The sequence below is a fragment of the Chiloscyllium plagiosum genome, chromosome 14, assembly GCF_004010195.1.
Source record: "Chiloscyllium plagiosum isolate BGI_BamShark_2017 chromosome 14, ASM401019v2, whole genome shotgun sequence".
Classification (NCBI taxonomy): Eukaryota; Metazoa; Chordata; class Chondrichthyes; order Orectolobiformes; family Hemiscylliidae; genus Chiloscyllium; species Chiloscyllium plagiosum.
In genome coordinates, this window is record NC_057723.1 from 63849860 (window position 1) to 63857620 (window position 7761).

The window sequence follows — 7761 nt, forward strand, 5'->3', positions numbered from 1 at the left end:
TTTTACCCCCATCTCTGACCCTACTAAAACATTTAAACGCTGGGACCTGCAACAGCCAATCCTGTCCCTGTTCTACCCATGTCTCCGTAATAGCCACAACATCGAAGTCCCAGGTACCAACCCACGCTGCAAGTTCATCTACCTTATTTCGTATACTTCTTGCATTGAAGTATACACACTTCAAGTCACTTTCCTGTTTACAGGCTCCCTCCTTTGAGATTGATGCCATGTTCCTAACCTCCCTACACTCCAGGTCCTGCACCCTAAAGCTACAGTCTAGGTTCCCATGCCCCTGCAGAGTTAGTTTAAACCCCCCCCCAAGATACAAGGATACAGTAGGAAGTATGTCAAGTGGGCAGGTTGCTAGGTCAGTAGGGTCCAGGCTGTTGGGTGTAAGATGCCAGGTAGGTAGGTTACGAAGTGAATAAAGTGTGGGTGGCCAGGGGCACCTTGGGAAGGATGCCGCATGGTTCAGGAATAGGGTGTCAGGTGGGTAAGGGGAAGTGTGCAAAGGAACCAGGTAAGTTAGGCAGAATTTAGCCAGGGTATTGGGTGTGAGAGAAATCAGTTTTGGTGGAGGGCAAGTGAGGGTGGGTGTCAGGTCCACGGATGGCATTTTGTGTTGGGTCTGGCAGTGGGGGATTGGGGTAGGTGGGGCTGGGAGGATAGAGAATGGAGGTGGATCAGTCTCAGACCAAAGGAAGGGAGTGGGTCAGTCCAGAGTGTGGGAGGGAGATCGGATCTGAAGTGGGAGAAGGGGCCAGATCTGGAGCTGGGGGATCGAGAGAGTGGGCCTGTAGAGGAGAGAAGGAGAGGGTCAGAAGAGGGGTGTGGAGTCCCAGCGTGAGTGAGAGGGGTTGTTAAGTCAGGGACTGAATGATGTAATTGGGGGTGTGTGAAATAAGTTGGCGTTGAGTTGAATCGTTACTCAGATGTTAGACTCGACCTGATGTTACTCAGGTGTCTCATAGTCTAATCTTCCATGAGTAACTATTGTACTCAATTTCATCAGAAACCTCTGAATTGTCTGATTTAAATTGATCATTAAGAAGCCTTCCAAATGTAGGGAGATTGTTAGTGGGATTGGGCTAAATCCTTCAGAACCTACTTGGATGTGGATTCTGCAGGATATTCATGCACACCTCCTACATACACAGGGAAAACAATTGTGGAGAATATGGGCCTGTGTTTCACTAAGTTTAAAAAAAAAATTTCCCATCCTTAATATCCATATCTTATTTATCTTTGTGTGTCAGTCTATTAATCTAGTAGGGGCTAGGGCAGATTTAAGAAGGGGTACAGTTTAAGTCACAGCTTCAAAAGATTGCAATTACTACTTCCATTTTGCCATTGGTTTGAGAAAATTAGTTTGTAATAAGCTATTATATTCTTGCTAAGTATAGAAACCTGATGAGTGCTTTACTCTGAATTTGTCAATCCAGTAAACTTTGGAATAGTTTGACGAGATATTTTCACATCTGTGACAACTCTGGGAATGGTAGTCATGATTTGGAGGTGCTGGTGTTGGACTGGGATGGGCAAAGTTAAAAATCACACAACACCAGGTTATAGTCCAACAGGTTTACTTGGAGGCACTAGCTTTTGAAGCGCTGCTTCTTCATCAGGTGGTTGTGGAGCAGAATCATAAGATGCAGACTTTGTAGCAACAGGATTGCAGTGTCATGGAATGTAACATTAAACACATTTATGTCTTTCATCTTTCAGAATTATCATGTTAGTTTTGGTTCCTAAATATGTAAATCCAAGAACATTTTTAAAGTTACCTTCTCAAGATAGCGTTTAACAATAGGCGTCATCTCAGCTCAGATTGAAGGTGTGAAGTTAAAGTCTGTCTGAATTCCAGTGGTAGGTCAGACTGATTCTATTTCTAAAGTGGGATTTATGCAACCTTACATGGACTATAACCTGGCGTTGTGTGATTTTTAACTTAGGGAATATTAGGATTTGAGTTTTAGTGCACTACTCCAGAAGTCTTGAAAAAGTTTGAGAGTCTTGTGTCAGAGTATTTTGGAACAAACACAATATTAGATTAGATGTGGAGATGGCCAATGATAAAGGGATAAAAGAAAATATCAGGTTTTATAGTGTTGAAACTATGATGGCAGTAAAAACTGCTAAAGCCTTCCAGAAGAGATGACCTGATAAAGTTACAACAGGTCCCAAAAACCAGGTTGACTGAATTAGCAAGTAAACTAGAAGTGGCGTTGCCTGCCAAGGTTAAGAAGGCAGAAATAATTAAAGACAAAAAGCAGTATTTGGGCTAAATAGAGATATATGAGGTACCAAGTATTCCAAGTAGTGAGACACTGGAATCAATTCATATAGAGTTACAGTTAAAGCAGTTTGAAGCTAAAGGCAGTGGAGAAAGACAAAGGGGATGGAATTGAAAAGAATGGAATTGGAAATGAGAATGATATTGTTGCAAAAGTGGATGCCGGGAGATGAAGAAATCTCTGATGGGGAAAATTCCAGTTATAATCTGAACAGTACAGCAAGGAAATGTTTTAGGTTTGTACGGGTTTTTCCAAAATTTCAGGAAATCAACATGAAGGGATTATTTATTCCTTCTGAGAAAATAATGGATCAGATGGGGGTGACTAAAGCAGGTAAAGTACAGGAAATTTATACTCTTACTGTCACAGGAGGTTTCTAGGGATTATGGCACTGTAACTAGGGCCTATGAGTTACCTCTAGGTGCAAATGTTTTGTAATATAAGGGAAAAGTCTAGGTAAAATAGCATTGAATTTTAAAGAGGTAAGCAAAGTAATTTTGACAGGGGGGTGGATATGAACATTCAGAGTTGAAGTCATTTACAAAGCTCTAAAAGAGATCATTCTCGAGGAATAATTTAACAACGTACTATCTTATGTAATTTTTAAAAATCCATTGAAGACCAAACGGTTGCAACCTCTTGATAGACAGCAATAATAGCTAATGACTGAGATAAAAAAAGAAACATAACATTCAACCCCGGGTGGCATAGTGACACAGTGGTTCGCACTGCTGCCTCACAGCACCAGGGCCCTGGGTTTGATTCCAGGTTTCGCTGACAGTCTGTGTGGAGCTTGCACCTTCTCTTCATGTCTGTGTTGGTTTCTGCTGGGTGCCCACAGATGTGCAGGTGGATTGGCCATGCTGTAGTGTCCCGGGATGTGCAGGCTAGGTGGATTAGCCATGGGACATGCAGGGTTACAGGGATGGGTTGGGTCTGGGTGGGATGCTCTTTGGAGTGACAAAACAGACTCGACAGGTCAACTGGCCTCTCTCTGCATTGTAGGGATTCTATGATTTTTCAGACTCCCTTATACATTCCAGAAGGAGGGAGGATCAGAAGATATCATAAAATCAGCACATGAAATACCAATTTCAAGGAATGTAGGAATACGCAAAACTCATGCATCAATAAACACTTTGCATGTCCAAGTGATTAAAACAACATGGTTTTAAGTCCCCCCTCCCAAGCATACTCTTAGCAAACACCAAGCTATCGAAAACAATAGGGATGAACTCAGATCTAGACTTGAGGAGAAAGTGAGGTCTGCAGATGCTGGAGATCAGAGCTGAAAATGTGTTGCTGGAACAGCGCAGCAGGTCAGGCAGCATCCAGGGAACAGGAAGAAGGGCTTATGCCCGAAACGTCGATTCTCCTGTTCCCTGGATGCTGCCTGACCTGCTGCGCTGTTCCAGCAACACATTTTCAGCTCAGATCTAGACTTACCTTCCAGAGGCAGATGAGAGACTGCTGTGTGCTCTGTCTTACAGAGAGATGAATCACTCCTGCCATACCTGACTCTGCCTTGCAAGGGACCGCACAGCATCCTCAGGTAAAGCAAAGGGCGGAATTGTATGCTTCCTAATTGTGACGATGTTGCTGTCATTTTAAAAAGGTTATTTTGAAGTGAGGTTGTAAAGGCAGAGGTGTCAGACAGTCCAGGGAGCTAGATAGCTAAAACAATTTAAGGGTAGTAGCCAGTTCTCCCAGTTCAGGGTTTCTAGTTTGTTTTAGCTGTAGCACTCACAAGGTGTTTGAGTCCCAGAAGGGACTCAAATGATAATAAATGATTCCTCACTGACTTTCTCTGCAATCTGTCTCTGGATGTTGTTTCTTCCTGCCTGTAAGAATCTGTATTTGAAATTATCTTTCTGCCAAGGGGTGTTTCTATATTGGAACAGCTCCTTCATTAAGTTGCTGTATCAGGTTGGCTAAGTGTTCCAATAGTTAAGGTTTTCTAAATTCTGCTTCCTTTTGCTTATGTTTCAACTGTAGTGTTTAAATAAATTCTGTTTTGCTTAAAGCCGAGTGGTTTGACCAGCTGCATCACACTTGGAACACCCACTTCACATCTGCCTTTAAAATAAGAAAAAGTTAGGGTCTAGACTACCTTCTTAAAATATTTTGAGGAGGGTCTAACACTAATAAACACCTCTTGATGCTCAGATGTGGTGACCCTGGTGAGCCACTGCTCCCCGGCCCTGAAATACCTTACAGTGAAATGCCATCCTGACAGCACTCTACATACCACCCCATGCGGATCTGAAGAATGCCCTGATGAAATTTACACAGCAATAAATTCTCTGTAAACAAAATTCCCTGAGACTTTATCATGGCCGGTCACTTTAACCAAGCCAGCCTCAAGAGGGTGCTGCCAAAGTACCACCAACACATCACCTGCCCACACTAGAGGACCGAAAATCCTGGAGCACTACTGCACAACCATCAAAGACGCCTACCGCTCCATCCCCTGCTCCCACTTTGGAAAATCAGATCACAGCATCGTGTTCCCCCTCCCAGCTTACAAACAGAAACTGAAATGGGAGGATCCTTCGCAGGAAGTAACACAATGCTGATCCAAGGCTCTGGAAGAGCTTCTCCAGGACTGCCTGGAATCAATGGATTGGACCATGTTCAAGAACACAGCAGACAGCCTAGATGAGTATGCCACCATTGTCATGGACTTCATTAGCAAGTGCATGGAGCGCTGTGTACCAACAAAGTCAATCTGGGTGTTCCTCAATCGAAAACCCCCTTGGATGAATTGGGAAATCCATTCCCTGCTGAAGACCAGGCATGCGCATTCTAGTTGGATGACCCAGACGTATACAGAAAATCCACATATGACCTCCACAAAGCCATCAGGAATGACAAGAGGCAGTACCAGACCAAGTTAGAGGCCCAAACCAACCATACCCACACCTGTCACCTGTGGCAAGGTCGAAACAACATTACAGGATACAAAATGTAGCAGAGCAAGATAGCAGACAAAGACACATTCCTCCTTGATGCACTCACTGCATTCTATGTTCGGTTTGAGCAGAATACCAGTGGCAAGGTAACACCTAGCCCAACAGTCCCAGACGCACCTGTTCCCACTGTCACTGCTGCAGATGTCAGATTGGTCTTCCTGGGAGTCAACCTAAAGAAAGTTGAACACTTAGGACGTGAGCGGACCAACTGGCGGAGGTCTTCACCAACATCTTGAACCTCTTCCTCCTAGAAACCAAAGTCCTCACCTGCTTCAAGAAGACCATCATCATCCCAGTACCTAAGAATTCACATGCAATGTGCCTTTATGATGATCACCCCGTGGCTCTGACCTCCACAATCATGAAGTGCTTCAAGAGGCTGGTCATAGCCCACATCAACTCGAGTCTCTCAGCCAGCTTCCATCCCCTACCAGTTGACCTATCAACGTAACAGACTGATCTCACAACTCCGAGTCCTAGGTCTCAGCTCTGTCTCTGTAACTGGATCCTTAGCTTCCTAATCCATCAACTACAATCAGTGAAGATAGACAACTGCACCTCCTCCACGATAACACTCAACACTGGAACACCCCCAGGATGTGTTCTCTGCCCCATACTGTATTCCCTGTACACCCACAACCATGTGCCCAAATTCTGAATGAATTCCATCTCCAAGTTTGCTAACAATACCGCTGTGGTAGGATGGATATTAATGATGAGTCAAGTTACTGAAAGGAAATAGAGGGCTTGGTATCGTGGTGTAATGAGAATAACCTCTCTCTCAATGTAAGCAAAATAAAACAACTGATCATTGACTTCAGAAAGAAAGGAGGTGAACATGCCCCATCTACATCAACAGAGTAGGGGTGGAGAGGGTGGAGAGCGTCAAGTCCCTCAGAGTGACAATAACTGACATGTGCTGGACTTCCCACGTAGATGTGAAGCTCAGGAAGGCACAACAACACCTCTTCTTCCTCAGGCGGCTTAGGAAATTCAGCATGTCCATAAGGATCCTCACCAACTTTTACAGATACACCATAGAAAGAGTACTGCCTGGGTGCATAACAGCCTGGTATGGCACTTGCTCTGCCCAGGACTGTAAGAAACTACAGAAGGTTGTGTGCACAGCCAGGCCATCACTGAAGCCAACCTCCCATCTATGGACTCCATTTACACTTTTTGTTGCCAGGAAAAGCTGCCAACATCATCAAAGACCCATCCCATCCCGATAATGCTCTCCTCCAACCTCTTCTGTAAGGCAGGAGATACAGAAACTTGAACACACCCTCCAGCAGGTTCAGGAACAGTTTCTTCCTGACAGTTATTGGGCTGACGAATAGACTCTCTAATTTCAAATAATGTTGATCTTGCTTCCCACAGCTCCTGTACAGTGTAACCTGTGTGTCTCACTCTGTCTAACCACTCTATGATCTGTTTGTCCTTACTGGAGCTGGAGTTGGATGAACTTAGGATCATTCGGGAGGCAGAGGTGGGGTCATAGATCTGAGCTTTAGGGAAGTAGTAACTCCAAAGATTGCAGACAGATGGGTGACCCCGTGAGGGGGACTGGGAGGAAGCAGCCAGTGCAGGGACCCCCTGCGGCCGTCCCCTCAAGAACAAGTATACCGTTTTGGATACTTGTGGAGGGGATGACTTACCAGGGGTAAGCGATGGGGTTCAGGCCTCTGGCACGGAGCCTGTCCCCGTTGCTCAGAAGGGAAGGGTGGAGAAGAGCAGAGCAATAGTAATTGGGGATTCGATAGTTCGGGGCACAGATAGGCGGTTTTGTGGGGACGAGAGAGGCTCACGTTTGGTATGTTGCCTCCCAGGTGCAAGGGGTGTGACGTCTCTGATCGTGTTTTCTGGGTCCTTAAGGGGGAGGGGGAGCAGCCCGAAGTCGTGGTCCACATTGGCACCAACGACATAGGTAGGAAGAGGGCTGAGGATGTTAGGCAGGCTTTCAGGGAGCTAGGTTGGAAGCTCAGAGTTAGAACAAACAGAGTTGTTGTTTCTGGTTTATTACCCGTGCCACGTGATAGAGAGTCGAGGAATAGGGAGAGAGAACAGTTAAATGCGTGGCTACAGGGATGGTGCAGGAGGAAGGGATTCCGGTATCTGGATAACTGGGGTTATTTCTGGGGAAGGTGGGACCTCTATAAACAGGATGGTCTACACCTGAACCTGAGGGGCACCAGTACCCTTGGTGGGAGGTTTGCTAGTGCTCTGGGGGGGGGGTTTAAACTAACTCTGCAGGGGCATGGGAACCCAGACTGTAGCTTTAGGGTGCAGAACCTGGAGTGTAGGGAGGTTAGGAACATGGCAACAATCTCAAAGGAGGGTGCCTGTAAACAGGAAAGTGACTTGAAGTGTGTATACTTCAATGCAAGAAGTATACGAAATAAGGTAGGTGAACTTGCAGCGTGGGTTGGTACCTGGGACTTCGATGTTGTGGCTATTACGGAGACATGGGTAAAACAGGGACAGGATTGGCTGTT

At 45.4% G+C, this 7761-nt stretch overlaps 1 protein-coding gene across 4 annotated transcripts in view; it reads right to left on the reverse strand.

The window, feature by feature from the left end:
* Positions 1-7761, reverse strand: part of LOC122556773 (Kv channel-interacting protein 1-like) — a 315700-nt gene that overhangs the window by 57374 nt on the left and 250565 nt on the right. The gene's annotated exons all lie outside the window — the stretch shown is intronic.